Source organism: Cajanus cajan, chromosome 11 (assembly GCF_000230855.2).
Source record: "Cajanus cajan strain Asha chromosome 11, NIPB_CcT2T_4, whole genome shotgun sequence".
In the NCBI taxonomy this organism is placed as follows: domain Eukaryota; kingdom Viridiplantae; phylum Streptophyta; class Magnoliopsida; order Fabales; family Fabaceae; genus Cajanus; species Cajanus cajan.
In genome coordinates this window covers 15,481,738-15,501,859 of record NC_138527.1, presented here as the reverse complement: position 1 = coordinate 15,501,859, position 20,122 = coordinate 15,481,738, and positions in this window count along the sequence as shown.

The following is a 20,122-nucleotide window of genomic DNA, read 5'->3' as shown; positions in this document are numbered from 1 at the left end:
CAGGCAGTTATATGTTAAACTTAAATTTGGAACATGCCGTTATGGTTTAAGAACGGGCTGTTCCAGATACAAAATTAACGTATAATGAAGGGGTCTAGAATGGGTCGTTCTAAATCTGGAACAGGCCATTCTGACCATTTTTGATGTCTATCAATAGTAGACTTAGTCATTATTCTCGGGGAAGAAGAATTCATTGAGAGCTCCATATTGTTGCAACCCGAAAATTTTTGATCTTGCAACTAATGGTTTAGACATCCTTTTAAAAGTCTCATTAATTAAGGAATGCCCGGACACCAGACTAATCCTTAATTAATGGTTTTGAAAATAGGTTCATAGAGTCGCCACCAATATTTTACTCAAAACATTGGAAAAAGAAAAGGTTTTTAAAGATCCAATAATGGCCTTGATAACCAGAATTGGGTTTGGGGGTCGGTTACGTGTAGGGAAGGTATTAAGCACCCCTACAGCGCCCTCAATCGGTACCCTGTGATGAAGTTAATGTGATAAGAAATAATAAATTAGATATTAGATCCCCTTTATTAATAATTAATTATTTACATACTTGAAATTTAAATAATACAGTTAACCCTAAAATGTCTACATGATTATTTTTATTATAACGACAATTATTATAGATAAGAAATAAAAATAAAGAGAAGGAAATTAACTGAAATACTTCTTCAATGAGCTCTATTGGATCTTCAAAATAAGGAGATATTAGGTGCTTTATGGCAACCTTTCGCACTACAATTGTCTCACAATACTCAAGAAATACAATGAGAGAGGGAGAGAGAAAAAGAGAGAAATTTCGAGCTCTAAGGAGTGCTGGACAAAATTTTTGGGGTCCCTTGAAAACTGTGGCTGAGATTTCTATTTATAGGCATCAGACCTGGGCCGGAACAACCCGTTCTGGATTCGAAACGGCCCGTTTCGGATCTGAACGTTATGCATTATTTTTGCACCCTAGAACGGCCCGTTTCGGGGAACCAGAACGGCCAGTTCTGAAATGAGAACGACCCGTTCTGGGTTGCAAATTTTAGCCCCTTTTAATATCTCGGAACGACCATTTTCAAATTTGGAACGACCCGTTCTGATTAAATTTTTTTGTAACCCTTTTTAGGTTTGGAATGGCTCGTTCTGATTTTGGAACGGTCCATTCTAGCCTAATAACTCTAGGCCTTTTGCCTGGTTTGGAACGACACGTTCCAGACTTGGGAACGACCTGTTCCAGACTTGGGAATGGCCCGTTTTGATTTTGGAACGGCCAGTTCCGGGCCTCTAAAAAAGTTAATTTAGGCTTTTGGGCCTTTTGATTCCTATTTTGTTGTTTGTTGGCCCTCGGACGAAATTGGGTGTCTACAGCTGCCCCTCTTTACTTGTCCTTTGGAATAGCTGTGTTGCTTTTCCAAAGGCAAGTAAAGACGTAGACATTTCATCCGGGTCTTCTTCTCGTCTCTGTGTTTGATGCTTCTACGTTGCTTCCCTTGGACAGGTGTATTTACTCTTATCCTCACCCTTTAGAGTAGTTGAGCATTGATTGCATACTCTATTGGGTAACAAGATTGATAAACTGTACACCTGATCTTCAGTCTTCGAGTAGACGCTACATGTCATGGCTCTAATTGCTTCTCTTGCGATAGTGAGGTGGAGATCTGGTTCTTCAACCTGCTGATGTTGAGTATTATTGTGTCGGCCTCCCAGGCCGCTTGCTGATGTTGTGAGTATTGTTGTGCCGGCCTCTCCAGGCCGCCTACTGATATTATGAGTATTATTGTGTCGGCCTCTCCAGGTCGTCTACTGACATTGTGAGTATTGTTGTGCCGGCCTCTCCAGGCCACCAGCTGATGTTGTGAGTATTGTTGTGGCGACCTCTCCAGGTCGCCTGCTGATGTTGTGAGTATTATTATGCCGGCCTCTCCAGGCCACCTGCTGATAGTGAGTATTATTGTGTCGGCCTCTCTAGGCCGCCTGCTGATGGTGAGTATTATTGTGCCGGCCTCTCTAGACTGCTTGCTGATGGTGAGTATTATTATGCCATCCTCTCCAGGCCGCCTGCTGATGGTGAGTATTATTGTGCCGGCCTCTTCAGGCCGCCTGCTAGTGGTGATGATGTGATTGTCCCTTTCCTATGGGAGGACGTTTGATGAAGACGAGGATTACTGGTAGGTGGTGCCCCTTGTGATTGTGGGCAAAAGAGTAAATGCCGAGTATTATTATGCCTAGCCTCTCTAGGCTGCCTACTAATGATGATGATGTGATTCCCCCATTTCTTTGGGAGGACGTCTGATGAAGACGAGGATTGCTGGTAGGTGGTGCCCTTGTGATTATGGGCAAAGAAGTTGATGCGTGACAAGGATTCTAGTGTTGCCCTTGTCGTGTAAGTATTGTGATGCCTCTCCAGGGGCAATGTTGAGTCCTTTTGATTCATTGATGATTGATTATTGTGGAATGAAAGACTGCCCCTAGGTGGATGGGCAGGAGATGTTTGTTAGGCCCTTGTGTTGGTGGGCAGAGAAGTGGATGGATGGCAGGAGTTCCAGTTTTACCCCTGTCACGTAAGTATTGTGATGCCTCTCCAGGCGCTGTTTGTGGTAGCTTGGTAAGAGTTTGGTGTTGTTCTTGTTAAGGTGAGTATTATAACGCCTCTCCAGGCGTCTTCTTGTGGTAGGTCTTTTTTGCTTCAACATTTACAAAGCTTGCCTTTTTCTCATGTCACTGCTTTTGCTCTTTACTGATAAGTATTATTTTGGAAGCCACTCCTGGCTTTGGTTGGAAAACATTCCTGGTCTTGGCATTTTCATGAATCTTCCATCATTCGGTTGAGGAGTAGGGCGCAATGGCCTCTTCATGCTTATGGGTTTGCTCATTTGGCTGATTCCATTCTATTCCACTATTGATATGTCTTTGCTTAGTGGGCACATAGAATTACTTGGGGTTGCCATTTGACACCGCTTCAACTCATGCTTGGCTATTGAGCTTTTACGAGTGCTTTGTCCTTATGAGTCCTTCTGACCCATAACAAGTAGAATGTATGGATGCATGGATGCAATGAAAATGCAAGACAGGAATGATTCTTTTTTTTAATTCCATTTTTTTTTGCGTAACGCCCTTCCATATGCCCCTACCTCATATGCATGCAATGTATTTTATGCTCATGTGTTTGTTCCTAAATATGCCATTCAATTTTTTTGTCAGAAAATTAACCTGTACGTGTTAAGGTTAATGTTAATGATTTCTTTCTATCCATGCCAATCTTGATTACTATCAGGATATGTTCTTTTGAGCCCAAGCTTCAGTGGCTCCTTGACTATCCAATCGATGTGTGGTCAAGCGTCTCTAACCTCTGTTTGAGGACATCTCGCCCTTCCCTATGTGAGTATTCATTGTGCATTTTCCGTGTATCTTTCAAATTTATCTTAATGCCATATAGGTCAAGAGGAAAGAGAGGAATAGGATATATACATATATTTTTTTGAAAAGTTTTGTTAGAAAGGATTTTTATTCAAAAATGATTTTAGAAGAATGGCTAGTCGAGTAGGCTAGTGGTTTAGGCTGATGAACAAGCACATTCAAAGTGAGGAAATCATTTTCCATGTTGGCTTATTATTCCCTTCAAAGTTAAGCGATGACTTGGGATTGCATATTGATTAAATGATCTTCTTGAGCCGCCTTTCGGTTTTCAGCTCGTGATGCTGCTTTGTCCTAACTTTTGCTTAGGTTACTTGAGATGTGTTTCCTAGCGGATATTTTCTTTTGATCCTTCCTTTTGCCTAGGCTACTCTTTTTGTTTGTGAGTCTCCTAGCGGACCTTGCCCTAATTTTTGTGCAGCCCCCTTAGTGGGTTTCCTGCCAGGCTTTTGTCTTTACAGCATTTGTGATCATCTTTCATTCCTTCATTAAAGGGGGATGCCCCTTGCGCTGATTTCATTTGGATTTTTATCCACAAGTCATGCCCAATTTGATTGATCTTTATGTGTTTTTTATTGCGTATTAAGCCATTGTTCTGATGACGTCCTTATTTCAAATGTACTTGTTCATTTAAGGTTTGTTGATGAGGCTTAGAGTAGATAAAAGGGAGAAGAGAAATGAAGTAGAAAATTGTATGGCATTAAAATAGAATTTTCAATTTACACGTGCCCCTTTAACAAAGCTCGAAGGCCCGGGCATGCCCCGAGTTCGTGATTCATACACAGAGAGATTAACCGAGGTTGCCCTCTAGAGAGGCATGGTTAACGATTGGTTGAACTACGTTAAGAACGCATTCCCACTTGCTTGAATGTGGGTGTTTCAACTTCGGAGTGAAACCTTTATGAATTCTTGCTTTCTAAAGGGAATACTCGAGCCACTTTTCGATTCCAACTCAGATAGACATTTCTTATTTTTATATGTCCCTAACTTTTGCATAGGACGTATCCTATCGAGATTTTGATTCTTTTTCTTCACCCTGATTTTTGCCTAAGACGCCCTTTACGGGTTTTCATCCTAGCGAGTTTTTGTCATGCAATGCCTTTATTCTTTAATTGGGTTTTGTAATTCCCTATAAGCAAGATTCGTCCATTCTTGATCATTCCTCCTATCCCGGAAATTGTTGTTATCACATGGGAAAGTCTCGGTGTTTGAATCGTTGATTTGGGCATGTGATGCCCTCAATTACTGATAAGTGTTCCCCGATTTGATATGTTGGGTTCGCATTTGATTACATTAATTTCCATTATCTAGCTAACACGCACAAATTAGGTTTCTCTTTTTATTCTTATTTATTATTTACAAAGAAGGCATGTTATCTATATGAAAAGTAAAAATAGGATGCAAAGACACTTAAGAATTTCAACACATATAATTCTCATTGATTTTTGTTTAAAAAAAATCTTTGCATACTATTATATGTGCCTTCCGTCTCTAATGGATGCATGCTAATCTATTATCCTAGGTGATGCATGATATTTATTTTCTACCTAAATTTTATCATTTTTTTTATTTTACTAAAGGTTATGATGCATGATTTTTGCTACATATTTTTTTGTTTTTGTTTTTTTTGTTTTATTTTTTTTGAAATAAACTATCCTATATGATGCTTTGAGGTTTGGGTATATAGAAGGGAGTTAACTTTTTTATCATATTTTTTATTAATATCTATTTGTTTATAATTCCTTTCTATTTGAAATGAACAAAAAGAGAACATAACAAATGCAACACACATATGCTCAAACAAATGTACACTCGCGAACAGTCACGTTTAAATCCTTGATCTGTGGTCCCTGCAAGAAAAGTGCATTGTATAGGACAGTTCTAATCTCACTGGTCTTAAGGCCCCCAAGGTGCCCCCATTATAAGGACACAGTATCTCTGTCGCCGTCACCTGGCAAACTCTAAGGTCTGTCGCAGTATTTTGGGCTAGAGTAACCGGTTATCACCTTGAGTGTGATTTCCGACAAGGCTCGCAGGCTCCAAGGCCAACTTGGGCCGGTCCTACGTCAACCACTCCCTATGTTTATTACCCTCATGGCCCCGAGTGTAGGGGAACTGTTGTGTGCAAAGGATTGTGTACAATTTTTATCTCAAAAAGTGCAAAATTTAAACAAGAAAATAAATATTAAAACCAAACAAATAAAGCAAACAAAGTAAAGGGGAAAATATTTAAATTATTATTTTTATTTTATTAACTTCATCAATTAAATGGGCCTGACCCTCTTAAAACGTCCGTAGTGGAGTCGCCATCTGTCGCAACCCGAAAATTTTCGATCTCGCGACTAATGGTTTAGACATCCTTTTAAAAGTCTCATTAATTAAGGAATGCCCGGATACCAGACTAATCCTTAATTAATGGTTTTGAAAATAGGTTCATGGAGTCGCCACCAATATTTTACTCAAAACATTGGAAAAAGAAAAGGTTTTTAAAGATCCAATAATGGCCTTGATAACCAGAATTGGGTTCGGGGGTCGGTTACGTGTAGGGAAGGTATTAAGCACCCCTACAGCGCCCTCAATCGGTACCCTATGATGAAGTTAACGTGATAAGAAATAATAAATTAAATATTAGATCCCCTTTATTAATAATTAATTATTTACATACTTGAAATTTAAATAATACAGTTAACCTTAAAATGTCTACATGATTATTTTTATTATAACGATAATTATTATAGATAAGAAATAAAAATAAAAAGAAAGAAATTAACTGAAATACCTCTTTAATGAGCTCTATTTGATCTTCAAAATAAGGAGATTTTAGGTGCTTTAAGGCAACCTGATAGCAAAACTAGGAGAAATGAATGGAGGATCTTCTCTACGGTTTTGCTTATGCCGGATCTTCTTCAATGGAGAATTGATTCTTCTACTCAAGAACACTTGCAAGCTAAGAATTCATGGATGAACTCAACCTAAACTAGGAGGGAAGCATCCGAGCTCAAGCATCAATGGAGAGCACACTTCAAAGAGAAGGATTCTAGGTGAATTCCTAAGGTTTTTGAAGATGAACTCTAAGAGACTTTGAGAGAGAAACTCAGCACTATGGCTCACAAATTTCATAAAATGATTCAAAGTGAGTACAAAATGTGTTAGGAGGAAACATATAGGTCATCGAAAATGAGGAGACACTTGGCGCCACATGAGAGGTCACATGTTGGCGCCAAGATTTGAATTCAAATTCAAATTTGAATTTAAACCTTGTGTCACATGTGCATAACCGGTCATGTGGTGCTAAATGAAAATTAGATTGAATTTAGTATGTATTTAGGGTTGCATTTCGGTGTCACACTTGTGCAACCAAGGTGGTGCCAAAAGTGTGACCTAAATGCAACTTAAATCCATCCTAAATTTAACCTAATTTGTCCTAATTCAAATGAACTACTAATCCTCCTTAAACCCTAATCTAATGACCAAAATACAATGGTCTAATGAATACAATGAATAGGAAAAATAACAAGGAGAAGAATGAGCCTAATATTGGGTATCAAAAGCTCAAAGCCCAAGAAGCCCAAAAATTAAGCCTAAGACACCTAATCCTATTCTATAGTCAAAATACAAGACCAAATTTCAAGTAAATTCCTTTACTAATAAAAGACAACAAAACATGGTGTTTAATCAGTCAAAGCCCAAGTGAGAAGCACCCTAGGCCCACCAAGCCCATTGGGCCCACTAAGCTCTGAAGCAGTCAAATCTTCAAGTAATCTTCTGGCCATAGCTCTAGTGGTTGGGCCTTTAGCCCATGCTCTTCCATCATTCCCTCCCTCTTGAGAAGGATTCGTCCTCGAATCTGAAGACTCTTCCTCATCATCACTAGCACCTACAAAAGGTTTAAGATCACTAACATTAAAAGTAGTGCTGACTCCATAATTAGAGGGTAAATCAAGTCTATAAGCGTTATCATTGATACGCTGTAAGACCTGAAAGGGACCATCTCCTCTAGGACTGAGTTTGGACTTCCTTTGATTTGGAAAACTTTCTTTTCTTAAATGAAGCCAAACCCAATCTCCTTCCTCGAAGATCATAGATTTCTTGCCTTTATTTCCTTGCTTGGCATATTTCTCATTTTGATTTTGAATATGAGTTTTAATCCTTTCATGAAGTTTCTTAACAAAATCAGCTCTTGAAGCCCCTTCCTTATGAATGAAATGTTCTACATTAGGAAGAGGTATCAAGTCTAAAGGAGTTAAAGGATTAAACCCATACACAACCTCAAAAGGAGAAATATTGGTAGTTTTATGAACTACTCTATTGTAGGCAAACTCAATATGAGGCAAAAACTCATCCCAAGATTTATGATTACCTTTTAGAACTGCCCTAAGCATAGTAGATAGAGATCTATTAACTACTTCAGTTTGGCCATCTGTTCGAGGATGACAAGTAGATGAGAAGAGGAGTTTGGTTCCTAATCTTGACCACAAGACACGCCAAAAATGGCTTAGGAACTTTGTATCTCTATCTGAAACTATAGTCCTAGGAAGTCCATGGAGTTTAACCACATCTCTAAAGAAGAGTTTTGCAATGTTGCTTGCATCATCTACTTTGTGGCATGGAATAAAATGAGCCATTTTACTAAAACAGTCCACTACCACAAAGATAGAATCCATTCCCCTTTGGGTTCTAGGCAAACCTAGCACAAAATCCATGCTAATATCAACCCAAGGAGAAGAAGCAACAGGCAAAGGTGTGTATGTACCATGAGGCATCACTTTAGACTTAGCTTATAAACAAGCCAAACATCTAAAACAATGCCTTTGGACATCTTTTTGCATATGGGGCCAATAAAATTTTTCTTTTAGCAAACTAAGGGTTTTCTCAACACCAAAGTGCCCCATAAGCCCACCTTCATGACTGTCTTTAAATAATAGTTTCCTAATGGATCCTTGGGGTATACATAACCTTCCTTCTTTGTACAAATACCCCTCAACCATATAGAAACCATCAAAAGCTTTTTGTTGACATTTTTTATAATTATCACCAAACTCAAGATCTTCCTCACACAACTCCCTAATATTATCAAATCCAAGAATTTGAGTACCTAGAGACACAAGCAAAGAGTGTCTTCTAGATAAAGCATCAGCTACAACATTTGATTTACCTTTCTTGAATTTAATAATATATGGAAATTGTTCAAGGAACTCTAGCCATTTGGCATGCCTCTTATTTAACTTACCTTGTCCTCTTAAATATTTTAGTGACTCATGGTCACTATGGATGACAAACTCTTTGGACACAAGATAGTGTTCCCAAGTTTGTAAAGCTCTAACCAATGCATACAACTCCTTGTCATAGGTTGGGTAATTGAGGGAGGCACCTTTTAGTTTTTCACTAAAATAGGCAATGGGGTGTCCTCCTTGCAATAACACAGCTCCTATGCCAACTCCTGATGCATCACATTCTAGCTCAAAAGTCTTTTCAAAATTTGGTAGAGCTAATATGGGTGCATTAGTAAGTTGATCCTTAAGTAATTGAAATGCTTGGTCATGCTTTGAAGTCCAATCAAATAAAGTATCTTTTTTAACAAGCTCATTCAAAGGTGAAGCAATGCTAGAGAAGTTAGGTACAAATCTTCTGTAAAAACTTGCTAGTCCATGAAAACTCCTAACTTCACTAACATTTTTAGGCTTGGGCCACTCTTGAATGGCTTTGATTTTCTCGGGGTCCACACAAACCCCATCTTTGCTCACAATGAACCCTAGGAAAATCACATGATCCACACAAAAAGTACATTTTTCAAAATTTGCAAATAAGTGGTTTTGCCTAAGGATCATTAAAACTTCTCTAAGATGTCTTATGTGATCATCTTGAGACCTACTATAGATTAAGATGTCATCAAAATAAACAACAACAAATTTACCTATACATTCTCTCAAGACATGATTCATAAGCCTCATGAATGTACTTGGTGCATTAGTTAAACCAAAAGGCATAACAAGCCACTCATACAATCCAAATTTGGTCTTAAAAACAGTTTTCCACTCATCACCCTTTTTGATTCTTATTTGGTGATAACCACTCTTAAGATAAATTTTAGAAAATATAGTAGCACCATGTAATTCATCAAGCATATCATCAAGTCTAGGGATTGGGTGCCTGTACTTGATTGTGATATTGTTAATAGCCCTACTATCACTACACATTCTCCATTTTCCATCTTTCTTGGGCACTAACAATACAGGCACAACACAGGGACTCAAACTCTTTTGCACCCACCCCTTATGCAATAATTCTTGAACTTGGTTTTCTATCTCCTTAGTTTCTTGGGGATTTGTCCTATAAGCTAGTCTATTGGGTAGACTAGCCCCAGGCACAAAATCAATTTGATTTTCTATACCCCTAAAAGGAGGAAGGCCCTTTGGACCATCACTAGGGAATATATCATCAAATTCTTTTAATAAATGAGAAACTTGAGGAGGTAAAGAACTAAGCTCAATGCTTAAATTATGACAATGAAGCATACCTCTACAAAGAAGAATGTAAGAAGGCTTTTCAACAATTAAAGTTTATTTTAGAGTTTCTTGTTGAATTCCTTCTTTTGAAAGAGATTTCTCTTCCTCCTTCTTCTTTGAAGACTTATGCTTCTTTTCCTTTTTCTCTTTTTTTTTATTCAAGTTTTTATTTCCTCTTTTTTTTCATTTTCATTTGTACTTGATCCTCTATCACTTGTGAAGGAGACAAAGGATGAAGTACAAATTTCTTTTCTTTGTGGGTGAAAGTAATTTCATTGGTAAGGCCATCGTGCATGGTTTTCTTGTCAAATTGCCATGGCCTTCCCAACAAAATATGGCAAGCTTCCATTGGAACTATGTCACAAACCATTTGATCTTCATAGTTACCAATGGAGAACTTGACTTTCACTTGTTTATCAACAATAATATCCCCATCTTCATTAAGCCAATGAAGTTGATATGGTTTCGGATGGGAAATAGGAATAAGATTAAGCTTCTCCACCAACCTTGTACTACAACAATTACAACAAGACCCACTATCCACAATGAGAGAACAAGCATTATCAAGAATTTTACACCTTGTGTGAAAAATGTTTTCTCTTTGTGAAAGATAAGACTCATGAGGTTGGCTTCCTAGAAGCCTTCTAATCATTAGAAGTTGACCATCACAAGGATATGCACTTTCAATTGGGTGGTCTTCCTCACTTGATTCACTATCACTTGAAGTAGTGGAACTAGATTCATCAACACTACTATAAATGTCTTGCCCTCTCAAAATCATCACCTTTTTAGTTGGGCATTGAGAAGCTATGTGGCCTCTCCCAAGACATTTAAAGCATTTGATGTCACTAGTTTTACTACTAGAAGTGACAATATTTTTATTTTTCTCTTTTTCATTTTCTTTTTCTTTTTCAAAACCTTTGCCAAATTTCTTAGAGGAATCATATTGACCCTCCCTCTTGTAGTCTTTCTTAACATAAGAGCTAGTTTGAGTTTTGCCTTTTAAAGAGCTTTTTCTCAAGTTTTGTTGTTCCACCCTTATACAAAGTTGGACCAAATCATCAAGGTCCCTATAAGGGAGTAACTCAACCTTATCTCTTATGTCAAAGTTAAGACCACTTAGAAATCTAGCAATGGTCAACCTTTCTTCTTCCCTTATCCCAGCCCTCATGAGATATAACTCTATTTTTTGCCTATACTCCTGAACACTCATACTCTTTTGTTGGAGTCTTTGGAGCTTATCCATAAGCTCCCTACTATAATAAGAAGGAATGTGCCTTCTTCTCATAGCACTCCTCAATTCATTCCAATAAGTGATGGGAGGATCATTGTGAAGTCTTCTCTCTCTTTCCAAGGATGTCCACCAATACATGGCTTGTCCTTGAAAAGCTAGGGTGGCCAAAGGAACTTTTCTTTCCTCATCTACTTGATGACAAGTGAAGATTTGCTCCACTTTCATCTCCCAATCCAAGTAGGCGTCCACATTCTCTTTTCCATGAAAGTAAGGGAGATCAACCCTTGATTCCCTCACTTTGTGTTCTTTAATGACTCTCCTAGGATGAGGTTGGTAGTATGCATCCATGTTCAAACTACCATCATTTTCTTGGCTTTGAGAGTCATTGGAACTCTTAGTGGAAGAACTCTTTTGACTTTTACTTTTATGTATTTTTTTTTAAAAGTTTTTCTTCTCTTAGCTTGATCTTGTTTATCTCTTCCTCTAAAGCAACTAGTTGTACTTCTCTTTCAATTTTCTCTTTTTCTTTTTGAAGTACCTCTTGTTGCTTCCAAAGTTTTAGTGCCTCAACCTCCTTAACAATTCTTTTAAAACTTTTAGGAGATTCAAAGTCACTACTACTTTGAGAAATATGACTCATGATTGAGCAAAGAGAATTTTATATGCTATGCAAAAAGTTATAAAATGTTTTTGGTAATTTCTAGGAATGAAAATAGCACTTGGAAGTCTAAGTGTACAAGTTGCACTATCAAGGGGGGTGAGCTACAAAGAGCCACTTAATAACCAAGCCTTTTCAAGTGGAAATCACTAAACTCCTTTGTGGTACTTCCAATTTCCCAAAACTTTTCACAAAAATTTTGTATGTTTTTCTCAATTTGTTTGTTTTTGAATCTAACTAAACGTGAGCAATTAAAAACTACACAATTCTAGACGTTTCAAGGTAGCAAAATTAAACAATTAAAGGACAAGAAACTTAAAAGAAGCAAGTATAAGTAGCTAGCCGTATAACCCTAAGTGGAAGCTTGAAACATATGAAATTTCCAAGCCACTTCCACTAGTACTACACGTGAGAGGCTATCAAGGATTTAGATATACCTGACAGCTTCTTAATACTCCCTCCAAGCTTTACAAATTGGTTTAAAATACAAGAGATTTTGGCAAAAAATGTAAACTAGCCTAGAAAGCAAGTAAAAGATGGCTTTAGTGACTAATTAGTGACGGATTTTGATGTTCAAATTTCCAACACTTATTCAAGTGTTTAATCCGCCACTAATCCTTCAAATTTGATGCTCCTAGACCTGCAAAAGAATCACAACAAAGAGGTTAATGGTGGCTGCTCACAAGGTGAAAGGAATGGTCACTCAAGTGAAGGAAGTTTAGGAGAAGTTTTGGTCACTAAATTAGGTCAAATTTTATGGTCTTAGTGTCCAAACTTTTCCTACTCTTTGTTGAGCAATGCTTGATCCTTGAGCAAGGATTTGAGGCCACTTCCAGCACAGGGAATTTAATGAAAGAAAACTAGACAAGCAATAAAGCACAATTTGGAAAGCTTATACCAAAAATTAAGAGTAATAGGTGTATATGACAAGACACAAAGAGGTTCAACAAGTAAAACTGAAAATTAAGACTCCAAATAAAGCTAGCACTCAGTTATAATGAATCCTAGATAGGTACTAGAGTAGATGAACAAAACAAAAAAAATTTGAAAGCAATTGGATAAGTATAGCACAAATAGTAGTCAAAACAATAACAAGGAACCAAGTGGATTTTTCAGCTTGTACACCTCTCGGCTTTTTCCTCTTAATTTTCTTTATATAATTTTTTTTTATTCTTTTTTTTTTCTAATTTCAAATTAAGATTCCAGAGAAGGTATTTTCCTTTTGTTTCAAATTTTTCTATGATTCCAAGCTATAGAAACCGAGACTACAAGTTAACCAAAAATTAGGTCAAAATTCAAGTGAAAATGAGAAACTAGTGCACTAGTCTTTAGGTTTTGGTTTGGATTCTTTTTGAACTCTTTTATTTTGAACTTTAGGTCTCTAGGCTCTGTTTTAAACTCTGTTTTCCAGCCTCTTAACTCACTTTTTTTTAAAAATTTGAATCCACAAGAAAGTGCACTAGAAATAGGATTACACTTGAAATTTTTGAGTCACAAAATTTTTATAAGATTTTCAATGGAATGTGATTTGAAAACTTAAGAACACAATGGAATCCTAACTCTAAAGAAACTTGCTAGGACTAATAGCAAATTATGAACGCAATAAGGTAAAAGAAAAAGCACATATAGGTAAGCACAAATGAGCAATGACCGAGACCAATATGTAGACACAAAATTCAAAATAAAACAAAGTTAAACATGCTATTCAAGGAATTTGCAACATATAAGGACTAAACATGAACTTCTAAGACAAAACAAGATTCAAAACAAAAATTCTAATGCATATGCATGAGGTCCAATCACGGACACATACAAGGAATGGAGAGACTCAAAATAAAATCAAAATAGCACAAGCAAAAAGTTCCTAAACAAGTTGATTGAGGAAGAAATTCAAAAACAATCAACAATGGATCTATGAACACAAAATGAATTAGAACGTATAGATCCACAAAGAAAACTCAAGCAAGACAAACACAAGAACACAAGAACACAACCACGGACACAAGTTGAAGAACTTATCTCCTTGAAGAAACCTTGCTCTTGATACCAAAAATGATAGCAAAACTAGGAGAAGTGGATGGAGGTTCTTCTCCACGGTTTTGCTTATGTCGGATCTTCTTCAATGGAGAATTGATTCTTCTACTCAAGAACACTTGCAAGCTAAGAACTCACGGATGAACTCAACCTAAACTAGGAGGGAAGCATCCGAGCTCAAGCATCAATGGAGAGCACACTTCAAAGAGAAGGATTCTAGGTGAATTCCTAAGGTTTTTGAAGATGAACTCTAAGAGACTTTGAGAGAGAAACTCGGCACTATGGCTCACAAATTTCATAAAATGATTCAAAGTGAGTACAAAATGTGTTAGGAGGAAACATATAGGTCACCGAAAATGAGGAGACACTTGGCGCCACATGAGAGGTCACATGTTGGCGCCAAGATTTGAATTCAAATTCAAATTTGAATTCAAACCTTGTGTCACATGTGCATAACCGGTCATGTGGTGCTAAATGCAAATTAGATTGAATTTAGTATGTATTTAGGGTTGCATTTCGGTGTCACACTTGTGCAACCAAGGTGGTGCCAAAAGTGTGACCTAAATGCAACTTAAATCCATCCTAAATTTAACCTAATTTGTCCTAATTCAAATGAACTACTAATCCTCCTTAAACCCTAATCTAATGACCAAAATACAATGGTCTAATGAATACAATGAATAGGAAAAATAACAAGGAGAACAATGAGCCTAATATTGGGTATCAAAAGCCCAAAGCCCAAGAAGCCCAAAAATTAAGCCTAAGACACCTAATCCTATTCTATAGTCAAAATACAAGACCAAATTTCAAGTAAATTCCTATACTAATAAAAGACAACAAAACATGGTTTTTAATCAGTCAAAGCCCAAGTGAGAAGCACCCTAGGCCCACCAAGCCCATTGGGCCCACTAAGCTCCGAAGCAGTCAAATCTTCAATTAATCTTCTGGCCATAGCTCTAGTGGTTGGGCCTTTAGCCCATGCTCTTCCATCACAACCTTTCGCACTACAATTGTCTCACAATACTCAAGACATACAATAAGAGAGGGAGAGAGAAAAAGAGAGAAATTTCGAGCTCTAAGGAGTGCTGGACGAAATTTTTGGGGTCCCTTGAAAACTGTGGCTGAGATTTCTATTTATAGGCATCAGACCTGGGCTGGAACAGCCCGTTCTGGATTCGGAACGGCCCGTTCCGGATCTGAACGTTATGCATTATTTCTGCATCCTAGAACGGCCCGTTCTAAAATTAGAACGGCCCGTTCCGGGGAACTAGAACGGCCTATTTTGAAATGAGAACGACCCGTTCTAGGTTGCAAATTTTAACCCCTTTTAATATCTCGGAACGACCCTTTCCAATTTTGGAACGGCCCGTTCCGATTAAATTTTTTTGTAACCCTTTTTAGATTTTGGAACGGCCCGTTCCAGCCTATTAACTCGAGGCCTTTTGCTTGGTTTGGAACTGCCCGTTCTAATATTGGAACGGCCCGTTCCGGGCCACTAAAAAAAGTTAATTTAGGCTTTTGGGCCTTTTGATGTCCTATTTTGTTGTTTGCTGGTCCCCCGGACGAAATTGGGTGTCTACACATATAGCTCGAAAATTCTTTCTTGTTGAAATTCATAGTGGTGAATCAACTCACATCTAGAGAATGAAGGTTTTGATGATAACAAAGTGTGGATCAAAGCTGACCAAGGACATCAACAAGTCAAAAACAAAGTTAAGAAGAAAATGTGGCTATTATGTTGTGTAATAGGAGTAGCTCATAGATTGTATTGTTTTGTTGAGCTTATTTTTCATGAGTGTGCTTTGTGCATGAGCTAATCTTTATCTAATCTGATTAAGAGTGAGTATGATGATGAGTTAGAAACTTGAGAAGTTATTTTGAGACTTAAAACAGAGTTTTTGAAAACTGATCCAAAATAATCGATTATCATTAAATATAATCGATTATTCTAGCAACAGGTAAAAAGGATGTCTTGCTGCAATAATCGATTATTTGTGAAATAATTAATTATCCCAGGAATCACTCTCTGGAATAATCGATTATCCTGCAAAATAATCGATTAAATTGTTCTTGGTTGATTTTCAGAAATCATGAAGAACAAAATAATCGATTATCTTTTAAAATAATCGATTATCTGGTTCTGAAAATGTTATAAATAGTTCTTACATTTTTGAAACTTCAGAACAAGATAGAACAGAGAATCAAAAAGAGAAAAACGTTATTGTGAAGTCTTTGTGACCTTCATGGAGTGTTTTTTTTGTGAAACCAAGAAGTAAAACATTTTTGAAATGTTTTGAGAAAAGATCATCATCATCATCATGTTCTTAAAAGGAGAAAGATTAAGATTTGCTTCTGAATTTCAGGTGAATTCGTTCCTTTAATTCTTTGTGAATAATTTTAAATCTTGAGTAGGTTTCTCAAGTGGTAAGGAATTCTTATAGTGGGGTTTCTACAAGGGGTGCTTTCTTGGGGTCAAGAAAGTGGTTATCTTGAATGTAGGAGTGTATGCATGTGTGTTATGCTTGTAAAACTTCTTCATTAAGATAGTGGAACAAATCTTGATCAGGTTATGATTGAGGACTGGATGTAGGTCACATGTGGAGTGACTGAACCAGGATAAAAGACTTGTGCAATCTTCTCTTACCCTTATCTTTTACTTTGAGTAACATCTTGGTTGTGTGTTAAAGAGATCATTCTTGATTAACATGTTTGTATGCACAACATTGCATTAAACTGAATCAAAGTATTGCATATTGATTACTCTTAACTTTGGAGTTTATTAAAGATTAATCAAGAAGGCATATAGGATTCATTCTTCATTAACAAGTCTTTAAGGAACTTCTTTGAAAATTCATAATTAGAAAAGTTTGAATTGAAATAAAGATCCTAAGAATTCTGAAAATTTTTAAAGTGTCATAGAATCAATCAAGTGGCAACTTACTCGCTGAAGAGTTTTCAACTTTTGGGCTCTTAGAGCATCACAATGAATATCCACACAATAAAATATTCAAATATTTGAAAACTTTTCTCTCATCTAGTTTTTATGAAACTTTAACTTTAAAATATGCATCATATGTCTAACATAAACTTAACAACTAGCAACTGCAAACAACAAACTATCCTCAACTTTAAACAACTTAAATCATCGTCATAGATCAACATACATGAACTGGATTAAGAATCATCATCAACCTTTACGTAAACAACCAACACAATAACATGTTTTCAACATCAAGTAACTCAAACATAATTCTCACTTAGTACAATTATACCCAATGTGATGAAACTCGTGCCCAATGTCAAAAAAGATAGACCACTACTAAATTACTCGCACCTAACACCACTCATTCAGCACCCAACAAAAATGAGGCAAAAAGACTCTAGCTCACTCATGCCCAAAGCAAATCCTCTTGCACTTGGTGAAAATGAGATAGAGAGTAATCCATGCTTAATGTCAATCATGTAAAGAGCTTTTGAGTTTCTCACACTCGACGTTAATGAGGTAGAGAGCTTCAGCTCAATCATTCTCAACACTAAACATCCCACACCTAATGAAAATGAGGTAGAGAGCCTTTGGCTCATTTACACCTGATACCATGAAACTACGCCTAATGTGAAGGTGATTTTCTACACTCAGTAAAATCGCGGTTTTGGTTCAAAAACACCTAAATCCCCTTTCAATTCAACATACAACACTCAATTTGATACATATACAACCTAAACAACTCATATTCATCAACAATGGAAACATACAACCACCATATGATCCAATATCATCAATTTATTCTTTCATCACCAAGAACACTAAGAACAAAGAACACTAAGATTCTTCCATCAATTTCCACCTAAATGTTTGCTAAAGAATGAATTAACATAGTAAAATCAACATTTATAACATAAAAGATCAAACTACAAGTTTTGCTTACGTCGAATTTCTTAGAAACAAGAAAAAAAAGGAAGAATGGTGAAGAACGAAAGATCCTCGAGAGATTGCCTTATGACCACCTTGATCTTTGATTATCAGCTACCAAGCTTTGAATCTCTAATCAAACATTGCTACAAGGAATGATTCGGGACATTTCTATAGAGTTAAAAGAAGTAAATAAATCTTTTGGATTCAAGGCATATATGTATAACTTTTTTCTAGATTTTCTTAGGATATGAACTTATGAAGTTCAAGTCTTAAGAAAAACCTTAAATACATTCTCCCAAACTTGGTCAACTTAACCTCAACTTAAAGCAACCCTAAAACAATTTAACTCTCAAGGATCCTTTGACCCTTAAAATTCTAAAACACAACCAATACGACATAACATCATTTTGAAACATCACATAACATATAATTAAATAATAAAGTAATAAAGCATGCAGTGTTACATGATGAAGCTCCAATGACAAATAAATTATGTTTTGAGACACTTGATAAAACTTTAAGAGATATCATGAGAATTAGTGATGATAATTCTTCAATTTTGGTGATAAAGTCATTGTGTTTGGTGGGCATTTTAGGCAATTTTTTCCTATCATTCCTAGAGGAAGTCATTATAATATTGTTCATGCAACAATCAATGCATCATATATGTGAGATCATTATCAAGTATTGACTCTCACAAAAAATATGTGCTTAATGAACAACTTGGATAACATTTCCCCATCAGATCTCAATGAATTCACATAATGACATCAAAAATGGAAAATTATAATGACCAAATGATGTTCATGCTTCCATAGATATTCAAGAAGAATTCTACTAATTTTAATGATCCTATAGTTACTATTGTGGGAAGCACATATCATAATTTAATTAGTCAATACAAAAATGAGGGGTTCTTACGGTTTATAGTTATTTTGGCATCAACCATAGTGACTGTTGATGAAATTAATAACTATGTTATGTCCTTGATCCCAGGTATTCAATTCAATATGTTCATTCCTTACAAACTTAATATTAACACTAAAGTTAATTTTAGTTTTTAATAAGTTAACTATATATATTTTTAAATGATTTCAAGTGAGAAAAAAGAATATCCTAGTTCAGACTCAATTGACAAGTCAAAAATGGTTGAAAGACAACCATTTGAAACATTTACAAGTGAATTTCTAAACTCATTAAGAACATCTAGTCTTCCTAAGTATAGAATCAAACTAAAGGTGGGAACCCCAATAATGTTGTTAAGGAACCTAAACAAAATTGAAAGGTTGTGCAATGAAACAAGATTGGTGGTTACAAGACTAGCAAATCATGTTATTGAAGTAAGAGTCATGGCTTGATGGAGTGAGGGAGGAGAAGTGAATGGAGTTCTTCCCTAGCCTTACTCCTTTACACAATCTTTGTCCTTGAGTTTCAATTCTAGAGAAGATGACTTGAGATGCACACGGATTTGGAAGGATTCCAAATCAAGAAGGAAGCACTCAAGCTAGGAGAGCAAAAGAGTGCTCATAGACTAGCCTTAGAGATCAAGGATTCCTAAAGCTAAACCAAGTGACAAGGTGACCTTTGGAGGAGAATTTGGCTAAAGAATGATTTCAGAATTCTCATATATCAAAAGTGAATACAAGGTGTGAGGAATCATGCATTTATAGGGTCGGATCAAAGGCTAATTGGCGCCAACCAAAGGGTGAGCTCTTTGGCGCCGAAAATTCAAATTCAAATTGAATTTGAATTCAAATCTCACGCCCAAATCATGTCACATCCTTGTGACTGGTCCAATATGCATCTAAATTACATTTGGATGTAATTTAGGGTTGATTTGTTTAGTCACATGTGCAACCACCCTTAGCACAAAACATGTGACTCAAATACAACTCTAATTACTTCTAAATGTAATTTAGATTCTAGTATCCATGCCTATTTATGTATTTCCTCTATTACCCTAATCTAATGGCTTAAATACAATGGTCAACCAAATACAATTAATAAGAAATAACAAAGAAACAAAATGAGCCCAATATTGGGTACCAAAATCCACAAGGCCCATAAAGCCCAAAAATAGGCTCATAGAGCCTAAGGCCCAAAAATCCTATTCTAAGTGTTCCAAAATACAAGACCAAGAAATGTAAATCCTATACTACTCATTAAAGATATTAACATAGTGATCACTGTAAAGCCCATGTAAAAAGTACCCTAGGCCCACCAAGCTTTGAAGCAGTCAAATCTTCAAGTAACCTCCTAGCCATAGCTCTAGTGGTTGGACCTTTGGTCCATGCTCTTCTGATGTGAATTAATCGATTATAAGGAAGGCGCCACAAATATAATTATTTGATAAGCCAAGAAAGATCGCC